A 20644-nucleotide genomic window follows, 5' to 3' on the forward strand; every position below is an offset into this window, starting at 1 on the left:
GCAGGTATGAGAAGAAGAAAAAGCACAAAGGCAGAGTCCCTTAAAGATACAATTACTTAGCAAAAAAAGCTTAATAACAGCATGAGTAATGAAACAATAGAAAGAATGAGCCATGTAATATGAAAGTATAAATAAGCTTAGAGAGCGAACAGCTAAAAGAACTGGCACCCAGCTGCCGACTCGGGCTATGACGTGCCTGTAGGTAGCTCTGCTGGCAAGTGGGGAGATTACGTGAGGGATCCGATTGTACCAACTCTCTTCATAGCATCTGTCAGCGTGTTACCTGAGACACAAAATGACTAAAACCAGTTGCAGCTCTAGTCCGTTGTATTCATTGGCTAAAACAGTAATGTGAGCTCTTCCTGGTTTGTGCTGTTAACAGGTCAATGTCTGTGTCTGTGTATTTGAACTCCCGATTCTCTCAGCAGCCAACAAAACTTTTACCACAAACTGCAATGGGGGCAGAATATCAATAAGGTAACCATATAATGAAGTATTTTTACCTCGAGATGCAGTCCAGAGGAGAATGGTATGATCTTCTCTTACCTATAATTTCAGCATGTTTCTTCTGTGACCCAAATATTTTTTGTAGCTCTCCTGAGACCAATATATCTTCTCAAGAGCAGTCTAAATGCTACACTAGGACTTACGTAAAATATGTTTAAATTACAATAAATGCTACCTCATATTTTATACTTGCAGTGCTCTATGCAGCTTAAGCATCTCTGCTGCCCACTTAACCTGAAGTTACTTGGTGTGAATAGTGCATCTCATTTCTCTTCTAATAATCACATACTTCTTTGAAAGGGTCAGCCATAATGACTACCTCACCCACAGGAGCGCTTCTGCAAGCGGTTCTGGTGCTTGCACCGAGACATTGGTCCGACTGTTCAGCTCCAATCTAACTAATCTAACTTTTAAAGACCTCCTCAAAGCCTTGTTAAAAAACTGAATACTAATTTCTTCACAGACACTAAATGCCTTAGGTATAAATTACCTCAACAGCAGTTGCAAGAGTTCAGCACTTCTGGTAATCAGGTTCAGCTTCTTATTAGCTGATGAGTAAAAGATGAATGTATTAAGGTGACAGAGCCAGGTTTTGCTGTTCTCAGTAAAATCAGAAACAGATAACAAATCAAACTACCTTCCTAGGACACACTGTTAATTGCACCGTGCTGGCCATCAAGTACCCAAACTCCACTCACTGATGGGGTTGTAACTGGAGGAGCTGGACACAGATATTAAGACCTGATGTATAAAACTGGTGAGAGATTAGGGTGTTCTGCACATTGATTTGTTGAACTGGAAAACCAGATTAAAAAAAAAAGAAAGAATTGCTTTCTGAGTTATCAAGGAAAAGTCTTGAAAAATCTCTGTCTCAAAAGATGTACAGGAAACTGTGGGCTAGACATTTCTCCCAAGAACTACAACTATCTTGATAAAACCCTAGCCAGTTTTTCTTTGAAGCCATATGGACAAAGGAAATGGACTATTGCTGCAGAGAAAAGCATTTAAGAAAGAAAAGAATGAACTTTCATTTGCCACACCAGTTTGAGTTCCCGTATTATCTAATTGAAACAATTCAAGTTGCGAACAGCAACATCTCAAAACTGCTTGGCTAATTTTCATCCAAAGTAATCTTGAGTGGAAAAGGAAGCATCAGTCAGTAAATAGACTGTGTATTTGCCAAGCTATGTGGGAAAAAAAAAAAAAACACAACACAAAAAAGTAACATTACATATTTTTGAACTATATCAGCTCAGAGAAGCAGTAGCACATTTTGCACTGCCATTGGTAAAACGTGACACTGGTGAGAATGGCACGTTCCTGAAGAGGGCTAATAACCATCAGAACAAAACAGTTGGATTGCGAGATGGTTATAATGCTTCAAAATGTCCTGATAGACTGTCCCTGCTGTATCAGAAGTTATACACTTCATAGGGTGTTGAGACACCTTGGGGATTCATATATCAGTGTTCATATCACTATTTCTGTAACTATTTAGCCATGTTATTTATGGCGATATAATTGCCAAAAATCTGTGCAACACTGTGACATTAGAAACACAGAAAATTAAAAAATGAGAAACAACCTCTTTTCTACCCTCCTAAAAATCAGTAACATACATTAGAGTCCAAGTGCCCTTAACCATTGTCCCTGGTGGAGGAAATTACAGTAATCCCTTCTCAGTGCGATACAAACATAGATGATAGCTAATAGATCATCATTACAGAGGAAGGGGCAACATCTTTGGTTCCCTCTTTTCAAAGTGATAGAGGAAATAGTTGGACATAACTGTTCCTTCTTTGACTAGTTGTTATGGTGCATTTTTTTTCATAAGAAGATAATGACAGGCAGTGCATATAATACTGTTTTAAAGTCATGAAGATACAGCTCAGGACCCAGCATTTTGAGTAGAAATCAGCAATAGGTACACAGCTGTTGCAGAATGTAGTTCAGGCTTACTGGGGCTCTGCCAATGAAAGTGTTGAATTTGCTCCTGCCTGTGTGCCTGGATTTACCTCCCACAAAACATTACAAATGGCTGCAGATGCAGAGGGAATCATAACCTTAGAGCAGAGAAAAAGTGGTGGTGGTGGAGAGAGGGGTAAGAGAATGACAAGTTCTTGCAATCACTGAAACGTGTGAAGTTGCTGGTGGATTCTGATAGTGTATGTTAACTTTTACTGTCAAAAGACTTTTTCCCTTTCAACTCAAGAAAAAAAGGCCAAGCAGGATTTAAGAGTCCAAATAAGTGAAAAAAACAATTAAGAGCTGGCAATTCACAGTACGTGCAGTGCATGTACTATGTAAGGATGTTTAAATCCAAGTTTTTCCTCAGCACACTACTGAAGAGATAGCAGCACAAAAGAAAAACAAAACAAACAAGCCTTTGTCCTAGGGAACATGACTTCAAAGAGGAAAAAAAAAAATTAATATGGTGGCCACTGCACAATTTCTTGCATTTGCCAGAGGAAGTCCCTGTGGCCTCATTAGGCCAGGTATGTCTAAAAGCACATACTTTTAATAAACGTATATTTGCAGGTCAACAGAAATTAATTGTTTTCTGCATGATGAAATACTGAGCTTACAGGTACAGTTAATGAACTTTCAAAATCTGCACTCCTTTGTTCTTTTTTGGAAGACCAGTTTAAAATAAGCCTCAAAAGCCTGACTTGGGTCCCCTTTCCTAGACAGGATTACTATCCACCAGGGTTAACAAGTTTCTTGCAAACTTGTAAGTCAACTTGTCTTTACATCTTGTATGCAAGTGCTGGCGTAATACTGTTACCAATACAATCGTTCTTGTTTTGTTTTTGAAACAGGACTGGAAAACAAAATGTTTCTTATTTAGTAGGATTGCAGATCACAGGTGAAAGCTGTTCAAATTTCAGCACACAGGTTTGCCTGTGCCCATCATGACATAAAACACCCTAATTATTCCATTCCTTGTCCCCTCTTGAGCAAAGGAACTACCAGTGAGAAAAAAAAGTTTACAAAACATCAGCCAGAACTAACAGCAGAAAACATTACAATGCCCATTTCTATTATGAAGCCAGCAGTAAGTGCCTAAAGCTCCAAATCTGTTTTCTACATGAAAATGAAACAACCAAGTCACATCATTTTATCTCTACTGTTGCTACAGTTCTACTCATCCTTCTCAAGTTTGCTCCTGGCTTTACCTGAATTACCTCTCTAGTGAAAGAAATTTATCTATGAGCAGTCTCAGCAGCAGAATAGAGCTGGTTGGTTGAGGTTGAACTTGATGGACAGCAACACATGGAAAAAGAGAATATAAGGACAGCTGATAAGGTCTTCTCCCAGACTCCTTGAGTGATATTCCTCAAGAGGCAGGAACTGCCAATTCATGTGTCTGCACAGAGTTAGACTAGGACTGATCCTCTAAAAAGCATGCAGGAAATGAGTTTGCAAATGGCTCAAATTCAGGTTTCTCAAAGAGCAGGTTTTGCATTCAGACTCTGCGTCTCCAGAGAGGCTCTCAGAAGAGGTCCCTGTTTTTCTATGGTGCGCAGGATCAGCCATCTGTTAAAGGAGAGACCATTCCCTCCTGTGGAACTATGCTTTCACCTGTCCTTTCAGACCAATATGATTGTGTAAGCTCACTAGCGCGATATTGAGCAAAAACCATTAACTACCTCACCCAAAGAAAGCGGTCTCGAAAAACAGGAGAGCTCTGAATACGCAGGGATACTAACAGGAATAGTTACTGCACTGCTTTCACTTCTGGTACCCTTTTAGCTCTTTTAGACAGCCCTTTCTGGTCTCAGGCTTTGAGAAACACCTCTCAAAGCAGGCAGTGTGAATCTCTGACACTCAGCCTGGGCCCTGCGCTGCACACACACATCTGCATCTCCACGGGCGCATGATTCACATCCCTGGGTCTGCGTTGCGTTTTGCTCCCTCTGGGGAAGTGGCAGTGGTCATCAGCGACACAGTCGCTACAGTAACTAAGATCAGCAAACTACTTCTAATATCTTTTCTATGCTGTCTTGTCCTCCATAGAAACCCATTCATCTCTTAAATATTTGTAATCCAAGACAGTCAGATGGTTAGAGAGAGGCTCCTTGAAGTCTGTTGCTTTTCAGTGGTAGATTAGTACATTCTTCCTTGAGAAACTAGTTTGTGACTTTCCTGCACAGACCTCAGTGAATGTGAGCTTTATTGGCATATAATGAGCATTTCACTACTCTCATTATGTTGAATCAATGCATGCACACAGAATTTCAAGTAAGTTGAAATAAACTCATTTAGTTGCCTCCAAAAAAGTCCTATGAAAACATTCATATCTTTGTTACGTATCAGCTTTACATCTGTCATCTCTTTTGTTTTCCCTTTCTTTAATCATTTCATCCACTCTTCTCCCAGTCCATCTTTCTTTTACATTCTTTATTCTTATTGTATTCCCTTTTATTCCACTTTCATTTTGATCTTATTGCCAGAAGGCAAGAACTGATAGTGGTAGCACAGAGAAAGCATTCAGGTTTTGGAAAACAGAGGGGAATGTAGAAATCCCTCAAATACATAATGACAGACTTCATTCATATTCTGGAATATCAGGGGCCTTGAATGAACAGTAATTGCATTATTTTTAAAATTACAAAGAAATAAAACAGTTTCCAGCCTTGAATTACTTGACACAACTGAAAATATCCTGCTTTTTAAGCAAGGAATGTAACTATGCCAGTGCTATTTTTGCAGGTCTGACAATGAAGTTGTTAGATGGTAAAGGAAGAAGATGACAATATTATTTACAGAACTGTGATGTGTAAATACCATTTCTTTTCAAAAATGTATTAAAATAAATGTTAATTGGTGATAAAATATCAATGAAAATAATGTAAAGCTTTCATACAGACTCAGTCTTTCATTCATATCATGTTGCGGATGTATGGTCATCATATCAAGTTCTGATACTTCATAAATTGGCAGGCTTGGCTGGATATGCATGTAACTTAATAAGCAACTACCATTAATATCATTTATATAAAAAGAGCTATGATCCAGACTTTACATACTTGACAAGAAAATGCAGCTTCTTCATATCGATATTTGGAAGGTGTTTAAATATTATGAAAAGTTATGCTTGTTCTATGGTGGCCTGATATAGCACCAAGCAAGCACAATGGGATCAATTAAGCTTTGTTGGACTGCCTACACTTTTTCAGTTTTTGGTTGCAAGGCTTGAGAACAGGTGGTAGAGACTTAGGGGATTCTTCTGTGTTCAATAGTGCAGCTTTTATGGACTTGCCAGCACCTTGTAAACTTCTTTTACTCTCATAAAAGCACAGAGGGAATGAATGTCATCTCTTATTTATTGCAAATATCTATTTTGCCATTAGGAAGAATAAATGGTATTACACTTCATAAATTCAAATCAGTCAACATCTATATTTGTTCTGATAAGAGTAACAGACACAGAACTAATGTCATCTCAGCAATCATTTCTTAAATACAGTTCCAGCACTGTATACGAACCCAGGCACAGAAAGTAGGTCTACATGGCATGGTGCAGAAAAACAGGGAATATTAGCCCCAGTGGAATACCTTGCTGATGTAGTCATTTTGCTTTCATTACCCAGGCCATCTCTTTTCCAGAGTATGTGACTAACGCTGCACAAAATTAAGAGATCAAAATATAGAATTGGACCAGAAATTCCTAACATTCAAATTTTGGACCTGATTTGTTTTTATTTTCTTTTATTCTCTTTCAAAAGAGACATATGAATTTTTTTTTTCCTAAGTGTCATAAATACATCATGTGTACATGCTATACAGGTCAGCATCATATTGTTTTAAACTGAGAATTATACTGAATGTTAACATGCTCCAAAATACTCAAGTTGAGGATCTAATGTATTTACATCACCAAATGAAAGTTTGACACTAATTGAACTTTAGTCCTAGGCTGAACCAGAAGCTATTTAACAGAGCAGTAACCTTGTTAAGCACAACTACAATTCCTCTTATGTCAATAGGAATTTAATTTCCCCTAATAATTGATAGATAATTGTTTATCAGTTTCTAAGTACTTATTCAATCTTATTTTTATACAGGTTCATTGAAGTCCTGTAAGCTTATTACCTAGTTTTGCTCCCTTTAATTGTGACCTCTGTGATCCACTGTTAACTTTTTATCTTGTTGAAACACCCTGAAAGTTCACATTGCCCATTGTGGGGGGGAGGGAAGCTATTAGGTGTATTTAGAATTTAATTCTCAAAGCCATGTCCAATGACATTAGCCATGTGCTCTTAACAGAGAAAAGTAATGCATTGACAATAATGGAATATATTAAATCCCTGAACATTATGAAACACACCACAGAATAAAAATGCAAGTAGAGCAAGTAATGCTCTACTTGCCAGTGTCCTCGACTATCCTCATTGTTGCAGTTCTGAGGTGGTGATACAGCAAGGTTTGAAGTAAATCTAGCAACACAGAGAAGCAAATATTTTTTGCTTCGTTTCTGTTCCAAACTTGGTGTTACTTATTTGAGTGGCAAAGTTGCTCAAAACTGAATTAAAATTAAGAACTACAGAAATGCTGAAAACATTTCCATGAATACAAAATTACTTCCTTAATAATATCTGCTATTCCAAAAACAGAAGGGCTAAAGAACTCTCACTAGATTATATATGTGTGCTGTTCCATGGTGATGAAACATTTTAGCTCTAATTCACTTAAAGGAACTGGTATGATTTTCACGTTTTGGTTCCTGGAAAAGCCAGGAGTTTGTAGGTGGCAATAAGGTATTTTTTCCTCACACTAGTTTTTGACTAATTAGGAAGAAAAACCAGTTCAGTGTATTTTCACTCAACTTGTACTCGTGCTCAAGTGAAATTTCTTTGTTGCAGAAGTATCATCTTGGTACAACACAGATCCAAGAACATCAAATTTGAGAGTAAGACACTTGAGTATTCCTGTTCATTTTCAATACCACAATTCAAATTCACAAGGTCAAATAGATGACTAATAAAAGACCAGTTCTCCTCACAGCAGTCTGTTAAAATCTTACTTTTTTATTTGATTGAAGCACATTCAGCCTAAAACTAAATTGCATGCATTTTCAGACTTCTAACTTCAGACTTCTCTTTTCCCTCATACATACCAAGAGTCTAGTTTAACTTGCAGGCACAATTCTTTGCGTAATTCTCAGTTCTCACCTTATTTAGGAAACTTATTCACTCACTAGGATTACAAGGAAAAGTGCATTTTGAAACAAGGTAGTGTATTTCGCCAGGTAACAAACATTGCATAGAAAAAGAACTGTTGGGCACTAGGTTGCTATAGAAACTATTGGAAGCACTAAGTTCACCAATTTTTTACACCCACCCACCCCCAAGCAGCTTTGTGGTATGTAAAGGAAAAATGGCATCTGTATAGAACCAGGAACATCTCCAACATCATTCCCAGCTGATCCTGACCTTAGCTCATCACCTGTATAAATTTCACAGGCATTTCCTATGGGAAGTCCCCATGCATTCCATTTGCTCAAGTTTGGCTGCCTTCAACAGCCAGCTTATACTTGATATGTCCATAAACCAAATATTGTTTAAATAAAGTTTCTAACATTCAGAAATATTCATATTTTTCTTTTTTCCTTTTGTTGATCATTCACCGGGCTCCAATTGCGCATAACATGAATTATTCTGAGCTCCAGGTCATATTTTCCAAAAACCAAAGCAAAACAAAATAGTAGTTACACTACTCCTAACTACTACTGATCATCACTTTTTATTGCAGACCTGTTCTGACCCTCTTATGTATAAAGGACGATAACATTATAGTAGCATAACAGAAGCAGTCACTGTAGTGGATAATCCATACTAACAGCATTACCTATTTCATTTAGCATGACTACGGGGAACTATAGTTAAGATTGCTGCTGAACCGAAATTATCCTTAAAATATAATACCTGGGTAAAGCCTGTGCAGAATGGAACTGCCCAGGGAGTTTGTGTCCACAGTGACACTACAGGGGTGCCTATGCAATCCACACGATACAGGGAGAGCTCAAGAGCTGTCACACTGCAAGAGAGCTGCAGTGGCAGGACAGTAGTCTAGCTTGTGAATGGGACAGTATCAGCCCCAAATAAGAGCAGATTTCATAAGGAAAACTTCACCACACACTGCAGTTCGGTTCAAACTTTTGTGATTTTGTAGGCATGAGGTAAGGTTCACTCCTCTGGAGAATATAAAGCACATGCATTCTCTCTGTTAAAGACTTCTGACCAGCAAGTGACCTGCGTACTCTTTGGTTCTTTATTTCAGTCTTCTTAATTTGTAATATTAATTTTTTTTGGAGCATTTTTTTAGTGTAATGTCTCACTAAGATGATATGGGATATTAAACTGTATGTGGTATATAAATTGTATGAGTTATTGCCAATGACATTATAAAGGGTATGTGGAGCATTTCATGAAATATTCTGATTTACATTGTAATGGCTCTGTCGTAGCTTTGCAAACATCACAGTGTTATTGAAGGGACACAGGGCACCACAAGTGAGAATGTCAGGCGTTCAACTACTTCAGCCATATTTAGTGGCATTATAATATCTCCACAGTTCTCCTGTACGGTAGTTCTGCAGTTCATGTTGTTCACAATAAACAGTCATTTTAACCCTGCCCCCCCGTACTATTTGCTTGCAGTGGTCAAGTCTGATAAAGCTAAATAACTTAGGCTATTCTGCAAATTGCCAGAATTAAAATAGTGCTGTATTTATAAGAAAAAAACCTTGATGTTCTGTGGAATTGCTTTCTTTCTTGCCTGTATTTTTGCCCTATTTCTTCCCAAATCTGTGATGTCTCAGTGATAATAAAAAGACCAAGAGTATAAGTTCCAACGTCCAGGGAATTTTTTGTACTGGTATATTGAAATATTTCATTTAATCTAGTATTGGCCACATGATAATACAATGAGGCAATTTTCAGAGGCATTAAACTAGTTTACAATACAAATTAGTTTTGAGGCCAGATATTTGTATTCATTCTCTTGTTTTGCAAATCCTTCATACCAAACTGTCTTGCTTACTTCTATACAATTATTTGTGGAGGAAGAATTTTCAGCCTGAACAAAGTGAACAGAATGTGATGATCTGAGCGTTACTTTTTGAACTCACAGTAGTATAGTCATAAAGGACTCAAATGAGTCGATACCAGGTTTTCTTTCCTGATTGGTTGTGGGATTGTCTCTGAGATACGCTATTAAGATAGGCTTCATATTGTCAATATACCCTTACAGTATAGGCAGGAAAAGAGGAAAAAAACTTTTGTTTTTTTAAAATTATATGAAATAGAAGATTAAATTAAGACACAAGAAGATTAAAAGAAGAACATTCAGAAGAGTCTGATGAAAACTCTCATTAAGTAATTTATGAGGAAAGCTTTCTGGGGTATTTCTTCCCTCCGCCACACCAAAGCATATATAAGTTAATAACATTACATCATATAATAATATTTGAGAAGAAATCTCATCCCTTGAAAATTAGAATTACCTCACCTTCTAATACACAGAGTAGTATGTCTCTACTATAACAGAGATCGGTAGCTAGATGATGTTGAACGACGCACATAGTATCAGACATAGACTGACAGACAGTCAATATAAACATAAAAGAGTTCCTGTAATATTTAAGGAACTATATAAACATGAATTAAATATTTAATTTTAAAAATTAAATTAAAAATTAAAGTTTAATGAAAAAATTAAATTGAAACAGATAGGGAAAAATAGAAAAAGAACTCCTGTTTACTGTAGATAAACACACTTCGTTTCATTTTTCAATTTACTTTCACGTCACATAATAAGCCTATTTTGTTTGCCAGGCAGATTCTTTGTCTTATTTTTCTTTTGATTTTGATTGACATGTACACAATTAGAGTTACAGACATGTTAATTAATTTAGTGATTGAACACTATGACTGAACAGTGTTCGTTAAATGGGAGAATAAAATTCAATCATGATTAAACATGTTTATACAAGTCAACTTTGTTTCAAAAGCATAGGGTTATTCTAATAAGAAATTGATTTGGATGTATAAGTGTACCATTATTCAAATAATTTTAAAAGTAACACAGCTCAAAGAAAAATGTCATTTTCTACACCAGCAGAGCATGTAATAGTTTGTCATTACAAGCAAAGTTTAACTTACACAAAAGTTCACTGCAGTTCCTTGCAAGCTTTATTCTGGAAGGAATGGATCACACTTCAGCATGACACAACATATTGACATGTTGTCTGCTTGTTGCTACCCATTTTTGACCATTATTTTAGAGAAATAAAAATTACTTTTTCTTTCCATGGGATGTTCCTTATTTTTAGAGGCCTGCGTTGACTGTAAATACTGAACTGTATTCACCTGCCCACTTAAAACAGCCACTCAAAAAGTCTAAAATGCACTTTGATATGCAGTTCACAGCACACAGCTATTTCAAACAGTATCTTCAGAATTCACTTACCTTGTAAGAGTTCTGATACATTTTCATTTCATTAATACAGGAGGGAGAAATGCATTGAATCATGACTTAATTTATATCCCTGACACAGCGGATATCCTGTATTATTTAAATTACTATTGGTGATTAAAAGCATATTTGAAGTGAACTCTGTATTGATATCCTGATGCCTACTGTGCCACCAACAAACATTTGTGTCAGTCAAAATCCTTGGGAAGACCCCTCTGAGAGCTAACAGCACATACATTTCCTAATATTAACTAGTATAAAACTGTAACTTCTGGGCTTCAACGAGTAATTAGAAGCTTTAGAGACCAATCGCACTTCTGATTAGTATTTAAATGAACTAGCTCTTCTAACAGGCAATACACCATGCCTTCTTCTTCATCAGAGTGCTACTTGGAAATACACTTTTTGCAGTTCATCCTACTCCTGAAAATGTGCCAGGAATAGAATAATAGTACAGAGCATGGAATGTAGCATCACACATGCACCTCCTTTCAACATAAAAATAAATAATATCACTTAAGGTCCATTTCTATAAAGCCTTATATTTGGATCAACAGTTTCAGAGTTATTCTACAAATTAACCAGTCACAACTTCTAGAAATAATTGATTTTAACCTCTTTCCATACCTGTCATTCAACAGCTGTTTTTTTCTTCTGGGCTTATACAGAAATTGTGGACTTCCTCTTGATCTTTTGAGAGGCTATTCCACCCATTTGGGTTCCTTCAGATGAATAAGCTGGAAAAGGTATTCAAGAAGAAAAATATTATTTACAACTGGCATTTTCAGACATACCAGCAATGCCTGTCCCTCTGGAATGGGATTCCTACTTTAGCTGTCTAAAAGTTCAGATCTACTCAAAGACAGCCATCTTGGCTACCTCTGCATTCCGTAGGTATCCACTTCTGGAGGACGACCAATCTATAAAACACGTACCCACAGATGTTGATATGACGCAAGTGTCCCTCACCACCAAGTACAGACAACAAGCTTAATTCTCAAAAAATTTAGGATTTTCATCTAAACTAGGTGAAACAGATCCCATCGTTAACGGCAGCCAGGAAATGCCTCAGTTTCTATCATTTTCAGTAAATTGTTGTCTTATGCATGTAATTGGCAAATGAAATGCATTCATTTAAATCATCATGAAATTTGCATAGGATTAATGTAAAGTTTGTTGAAGCTGCTTAAACTCGCATCTATTCTTTCATAATTAGTATGGGCTACAAGCACAAACACAGTTACCACAGCTCGGTGAATGCGTGGCAGTATTTTAGACAACAGCAACAACAATTACCCTCAGCTACCTCACCCACACCTGAAACTGCCCCTCTGAAGCTAGGTAGAGTTCAAGTGCCTTCTACAAACAAACCAGGAAAGGCTGTGTATGTCCTGGCTGGCAAGGCATTTCATACCTCGATCCTTTCTCTAAGTGTACTTGTTGCTTATTAGTAGTTTGCCATGTTACAATGGTACTAACCAATATGTTTTCACATTTCCTTATGACAGTTACACTTCGCACAGTGTCATTTGAAGCTGTTCCCTTGGGAGTTATAAAGCATAATGGAGCGTGTCAATAACTCAAGAAGCCATGTGCTACTGCCAGAGCCTTGGGCACTAACAGCACTGAATATTTTAATAAAAAAATCTATGATCTGGGAGAGGCTGATAAAGTGCTTTTTAGTGGAAAGTATCACAGTACAACAACTCAAGGAACAAGAAGAAAAGGAAGTATGATGGTGTTAATAAAACGCTGCAAGAAATAAACATTATCAGAAAAAGAAAGGAGACATATCCCATAACTTAATGCAGATGAAAAAATTTGGGCAGATGAGGAAGAAAAAAAGTGGCAAATTAATTACAATTATGTCTGCTCCACTCAGCTGGTTGAGCATTAAAATATATACCACTAGCCAGCCTATAGAACCCACCAACATTTTTTATTCTATCTTCAGCATACCTTTTTTACTGAATTAACAACTGTCTTTCATTTCTACAGTTCAGCATAGTATTGAATAAGGACAAACAGCAACTTATATGCAATGGTTTCCCCTTTTCATGTGCCCCAAAGTGTCATGCTCTGACGTATAAATGATAACTTTTAAGCACCTACTACACATATAAGTTTTTATTTTTGTGATACACAACTGAATTTAAATCATGGCAATAATTTATTGGCCAGATAATGAACTTACTTATTAGTCATGCACAAAAAATATATTACCCAACAGTTTCCTAACTGATGCCACTGATTTATAAATAAGTTAGATGATTTAGAAAGTATAAAATTGAGTCAGTAACACAAGATTCTGGAAAGCAAGTTAGAAGAGGATAATTCCCATTCAGGCACCTTGCTTTTATTTCTCACATTTTTCCAGCTAATAGAGCAAGAAACTACTGTTATTTCTCACGTATTATGGCAACAGTGAAACCTGAAAATGAACACAAACACTGCACCAACACTGCAAGCAACTGATGTATATCTGTGAAATTATCAGTGCTACCTTACCATGCAGAAAACAAAAATCTTCCTCTCTCAGTTGTTCCTAGATTATCAAAGCTGCTATCAGTTTCCTTGCACCCATCGTGGTCACCATTTTTCTGAAGAAATTTATATTCTAAACCCTTTCAATCTAAACAAAGCACCTGTATCATAATATTCCCGGAAACAGATACTTTGTTACATTTTGTTGAATTGTTCCCTACCTCCTTTGTTTCTAAGAAGCTCCCTGCTGGAGGCCTTCCCCCTGACCTCCTCCTGGGTGTGGAGCTCCCCGCCTCCGCCTGGCACCACGGGTGTGCCTGATGCCACAGGTGCCCCGCGTTGGGCAGCACTAGTTGCTGTGCCTGCCCCAGGTGGGGAAGGGCAAGCTTTCCACAGACAGCTCAGCTCAAGGAGAACATACAGAAATTTTGCAACACAGTCTTGCAGCAGTTTGAAGCAAAATATTTGAACAGTTAAACGAAATACTTAGTGTCATTTCTCTCTCAACAAAAAAAAAACCAAAAGAACCAAACCTAAAAGCCATGGAGCAAATTAAAAACTTAAATTTTAAGAGCATGCAGACAGAAAAGATTCTAACACTTTTGGAACTGATACGGGGCTTTTAACACCTAGACATAAGTGAAAGCTGCAAAACAAAGATAATGAATATTCATTCAGAGTTTGCAGTAAAGCCCTACATTTTTGCTAACCAGGGGAAAAAAAAAAAAGAAATCGAAGTACTTCACCTATCCCTCTGCTTCTGCCTTCTGAAGAAGACAGCTGAAGGGTAAGGCTGCTCATTAACACTATATTTATAAGGGAAAAAACCACAGTGCATCATAGTACTTGCTGGAGGCAGTGGTATGGCTTTAATTGCTGAAAGCTGGTCATCAGTGATTGTGTTGCTTGCACATGCCAAATCCTGAAGCTAAAGTTTGTGTCATGCTATCTTGGATGGACATAAAGCATCAGTCTTACTGCAAATACTTTACAATGGACAAAAGTACCAATGTAAACAGGCCCAGATGCATTAAAGCTGATAGGGTTCTGCAAAATTGCCGCAAGCAGAGAATCACTTTTGTTACAGTTTTTTTTATAAGCAGCTTCTATGAGCTACTGAGATGCAAGGGCGCACAATACAATATGTTCAATTGCAAATTATTATTTGAAAATTTTTTCTTCTGTTCTGATCATAGTTAATTTCTTTCTGTTTTTACCTCCAGGAAGGCAAGCTGGTTAGATACATAGCTTTTAATCTTTCCCAGTAATTTTATCCTTTTAGTGTCCTGATTCTTTTCACCCTTGGTTTTATTGTTGTAGTTTTCTGACCATATCAAACCAACTGTAAGAACGCCTCAAGTTATTTGAATTTTATACTGGTACTCTCAAACACATAAAGGCTTTCTGGGAAATGTTCCTGAAGCTCCTCTTTTTTAAGGTCTAAACCTTTTTGTCATCTTGAAGAATTCATTACTTGCCTAGAAAGATATAAACCAATTATCTGCAGGGCTAGATATTGTGACTCAAATAGGATCTGTGTCAAGAACAAAGTGAAACAGGTCAGCAATATGAAGGTTACCTGGTTGCACTCACATTAAAAAAAGAGAGAGAGAGGGAGAGAGATTTATATGCTTAACCACCTTCTGCAAAGGTACTTGACTTCTACGTACACATTAGCAAAGTCTCCAAAGACATTTAAATATTCATGAGAAAACTACGGAAGTAATGCTTAACTGAAACAAGAAAAGTTGACACAAGAAATAAATAATCAACCTGAAAGGGTTATAATACACAGAATCTTCTTTTAAGTATGGATTTTAAAATGTAAGACATGATTTTAAATTATTGTATGGATCATATTTATGATCCAGACAGTAGTCTCTGGTTATGGAAAAAGTTGAGTAGAATATGGACTTTGGAAAAAACCTTATGTAATTAATTGTCATGTCCGTTCCTAGTTAGACACTACATGTCTAACCCATGAAAACAAAGGTGCCCTACAAAAGGAACAGACTAATTAAGGAAGAAGCACTTTTCTTTAGAGTCATGATTTCACTTGTTAAAAATAATGTCTGTCTGGGATCTTTTACGTGCGGTTAGTTGCTAACTCTTTGTCAAGACATTAAATTTAAGCAAGGTCAAAAAGGTTTTCTTAGCAAGTACAAGAGAATAGGGGTGCTTGAGGTAGATCAGTCCTCAGCTAGACTGCTCTAACTCTGTAAGAAAAAGGATAACAAACCTGAGCTAGGAAGCACTGACTTTTAAAATCTAAGGCCAGGGAAGACTATCTCAGACTGTAATTTTGAGAATTAAATGCTATTTGGGGTAAAAATTAAACCCTAGGTTCTGACGTGAACTTCGCAGTCACATTTATCTCAAGGATGCAAAATGATGTTACAGAAATTAATATTAACATAAATTTATTTTTAAAGAAGAATAAGGCACTTAACATCCAGTGTAATTCAATGGAGAGAGGAAGAGGGCATTTAATTCCTTTAACATCTCTTGAAAAATCTTATCTACACAGTGAGAGTGCAGCTTGCAGATTGGGAGTTGTGCCAGGGCTGAGCAATACAGACTAGTTCAAGAAGGACCACCAATCTCTCTCTAAATATTGGAGGTTGCATTAAATCAAAACTAGAGGCACTAGTTCTGTCAGTTGTATTTCAAGGAGTGCATGACTCAAAAGTAATCTAAAAGTAGTCAGTAATCTGTTATTTCTAGGAGAAAATAACCAGTCATAAGCAACAGATTACTTTTTCAAAGTGACTTTAACTCTTTTTCACAAGAGTCTTCACAACAAACCAGGATTATTTAGAGCAGTTGGGTAGTTAGGTATTGTAAGTGGTTGTATGAAAACCAACCATTTAGTTCTTAATAACTAGATATGGTGGGTTTGACCTTGGCTGGACACCAGGTGCCCACCAAATCCACTCTATCACTCTCCTCCTCAGCTGGACAGGGGAGAGAAAATATAACAAAAGGCTCGTGGGTTGAGATAAGGACACAGAGAGATCATCCACTAATTACCATCACGGGCAAAACAGACTTGACTTGGGGAAATTAACTTAATTTATTGCCAGTCAAATTAGAGTAGGGTAATGAGAAATAAAACCAAATCTGAAAACACCTTCTCCCCACCCCTCCCTTCTTCCCAGGTTCAACTTCACTTCTGATTTTCTCTCCCTCCTCCCCACCAGCGGCGCAGGGGGACAGGGAATGGGGGTTGTGGTCAATTCATCACATGTTCTCTCTGCTGCTCCTTCCTCCTCAGGGGGAGGACTCCTCACACTCTTCCCCTGCTCCAGTGTGGGGTAACTCCCATGGCACACAGTCCTCCACAAACTTCTCCAAGGTGAGTCCTTCCCATGGGTTGCAGTTCTTCACGAACTGCTCCAGCGTGGGTCCTTTCCACGGGGTGCAATCCTTCAGGAACAGACTGCTCCAGCGTGGGTCCCCCGCGGGGTCACAAGTCCTGCCAGCAAACCTGCTCCAGCGTGGGCTCCTCTCTCTGCGGGTCCACAGGTCCTGCCAGGAGCCTGCTCCAGTGCGGGCTTCCCATGGGGTCACAGCCTCCTTTGGGCATCCACCTGGTCTGCCATGGGGTCCTCCACGGGCTGCAGGTGGGTATCTGCTCCACCGCTAACCTCCATGGGCTGGGGGGGAGACAGCCTGCCTCACCATGGTCTTCACCACGGGCTGCAGGGGAATCTCTGCTCTGGTGCCTGGAGCAGCTCCTCCGCCTCCTTCATCACTGACCTTGGTGTCTGCAGAGTTGTTTCTCTCACATATTCTCACTCCTCTCTTCAGCTGCAATTGCGCAGGTTTTTTTTCCCCTTCTTAAATATGTTATCCCAGAGGCGCTACCACCGTCGCTGATGGGCTCAGCCTTGGCCAGCAGCGGGTCCATCTTAAAGCCGGCTGGCACTGGCTCTATCGGACATGGGGGAAGCTTCCAGCAACTTCTCACAGAAGCCACCCCTGTAGCCCCCTGCTACCAAAACCTTGCCATGCAAACCCAATACACTAGACAAAGCAGAAAGCTTGATACAAAAGAAATTGAAACCACTAAAATGGAAATGGATTAATTATTTGTCCCTGTTTCAGGTAAACTCTAAAATGAGAAATTTTGGAATTTGGAAGGATCATCACAAAGAACATATGTTAAATTTGATTCCTGATCAACAATCCACTTTTAATATAACATCTGCCTAATTTTAGAGCCTTTGTGCCACTGAGCACTTATAAATATGTCCAGTAATGTGAACTGAAGGCTTTGCATGAATAAATGATCCCATTTTCAATTGTGTTGCACAACATATAATGAAAGACAGAAACAACCCTTTTAAAAGTGTATGACACTTAATCTGAAAAATATTCTCTCTAGTGATCATAATCAACTGAAATATATCCATGATAAGCAAATATAGGTCAGGTCTAGATACCCAACCGTACATACTTAAATCCATTTTTGAGAATCCAAACATATAGTTCTTGTTAAGCAAGAAATTGAAGCACATAGATGGTTCCTACTGACTTAGAAGAGAACTGAACTCAACAGTATTCACACTGCAGCTTTCACGTGTTTAAAGTTAAATATTGTTAATTATCTTGATGAAACAAGTGGAAAAGACTGTGAATGCCTCTGAAAGTCAGACTATTCATTTTGCTATCTGAGTATGGACATAAAACTTTGACAATAGGCTTTCATACTAAGAAACTTTGGTGTAATAATCATGGTCCTGCATAAAGAATTTATTTTCGTTTAATAAATCCTTCAGAATATGTCAACTGCATGTCAACCACTACAGTTTTCACCACAATGTAACACTTCTTAGGGTTTCTGATACCGCTGATCACACACAGTTCTAAAAACTCATCATTGACTGGCATAGAATAAGGTAACTGTGTATTCTGGTACAAATAAAAGTGATTTGTCACCTTGCCTTCTTTTAAAGAAAATTAAAATAAACCACTGGTCATCTTCCATCAAACTCTTCTGCTTCTGTCACTAACAAATTCAACTCCGATTTTTCCCCATTTACTAACCTTTCCTAATCAAATTGAAAACAGGACCTTCAATCAGTCAGGGAGAAAATGCACAGAGATATTTCCAGATGTGCTGGATTCCTGCATCTAAAGCAACAGTGAAATTCTGCTAGAGTACAGGGACAAAAACACAAAACTATGTTGATTGTAATAATATCTGGTTTGGCTAGAAGTAAGAACTATAAAGATGACTACTTGTGTAATTTGAAGAAAAACTAAGAGGAAACGAGGAACCCAGACAAAAAGAGGGAACAGATTCTGTGAGCTATATTAGCAAAATCAAGGGAATCCAAGTTATTCTGGCACAAATGAACATTAATTCTGGATTCTTTTAGAACTGACTATTGAGCGACTTAACCCAAACACTTCTGAATTATTCAGTTCCCCCTCCCCCAAAAAAGTATAAATGAGGGACAAAGCAAATGGCAATTCCTGTATGATGAGCTCTGCATTGCCTGAACCAAATATTTAAAAACTACTTAGCGCAGGTATCAATAATGGTACAGCTACTGCAGGACCAGTTTGAGAAAAGGCTACAAAACTCATCAAGTCTTAGTAAGTGCTTGACTACTTTTTATGTATTTGGTTCCTTGTTGATATGAATTTAATAACATGTGATAACATCAATAAAGTTCTTTATAAAAACTATTATTGAATGTTTCAAAATTTGTCCCTTAAGTCTCCAGAAAGTTTTTAAGTTTCAGAGACAGAAAAATCTTTAAGCAGTATTTTCACTAAGCGTGTATTTGCCTGCATATGTGACTGACTGACCTGTTTGACACAACAGTCTGCACTTAGAAGTGCCAAACTGCAGACAACAGCAGAAGGCATTGTGGTCCTGTTAACAGCTGCCAACTTCAGAGTTTATAATTGGTTACCATCTGGGATACATATTTTTTTAAAAGCTACAGGTCAGTAATTTTATTTTGTGAATTTTTAAGAGATGATTGAGCATGCAAGAGGGGGGGTAGATTATACAGCCAGAAGGAGGTAACAGAAAACAAAACAAAGATATACAGAGAAATTAATCAAAACAGAATGATACAGACAGTGAAATGTAAAATAAAAACATAATGAATAAGTGAACAAAACATTAGTCACTTGAGATTGAAGCTATGGGGATTAAAGTGAATCTTTTTCTTGAAGAAGAAAAAAAAGAGTGATTATCATAAAATATTGTTGTGTGCGGCAAAGACAATTGAAGCTACAAAGTGTAACTCTAAATAAGAATAAATTGAAAACACAAAGAAACACCCTAAACCAAAGAGATACAGAACAAATGGAAGAGAAAAGGAAATTGCAAAAGAATGTGCAAATGAACAAAGTAATAATGATAAATGGCAAGGCAAAAAGACAGAAAACTCCCTGAGGAAATGGCTCGAGGAAGCAAGCTGTTCAGTTACAAGGAAAGCCAAAAGTAATCTTGCAAAAGTTTAAAAAAAAAACTAAGGAGAAGGTGAAGGTGGATAAGCTATTCTATAGAGCATTTTCCATATCTCTTCTTCATTGTTAATTTAGTCAGAGACAGAAAAAAAAAATAGTGAATTGCATTACATCATGTTTGGAATATGATACGATTAGACAGTGTGAAACCACAAGATAAAGCCATTAAAAACACATAAATCAAGGAAAAAATATATATTGCATTTGACAATCGGAGCCTGTAGAGCCGAACTCTGGGGATGTGACTATGGTGCAACCTTTTGTGATCTTCATCCACCTGATACCTAAAGACAAGGTCTTCCCAGCACTTCTGTGATACGCATCCTTCTCATATACAAGCTGTAAACTAAAAGCATGTGGTTGATAACATAGATCATTATGCCACAAACAGCTGTGATTGCACTCATGTGAATTTGAGGAGCTAGCGGAGACCAAAGCAAGATAGGCTTATTGCAAGAAACTAAGATCATTTGGCAAAGAGCTATGCACACTTGGGTACAATGCCAGCTGAAGTTAGTGTCTTCAAATGCAGATAACCAAAGGGTATGCTGATTTTTTTTTTTAATTAATTTTTTTTTAATAAGGTTACTTTCAAAGATCAAAATCTTTTTCCTTCAGTTCTTTCTTGAAATTTACACTACAGTGTCATCAGAAAGGGAGTTTTAAAATTGGGTAGCAGAAA

The sequence above is a fragment of the Calonectris borealis genome, chromosome 9 (assembly GCF_964195595.1).
Source record: "Calonectris borealis chromosome 9, bCalBor7.hap1.2, whole genome shotgun sequence".
NCBI classification, from domain to species: domain Eukaryota; kingdom Metazoa; phylum Chordata; class Aves; order Procellariiformes; family Procellariidae; genus Calonectris; species Calonectris borealis.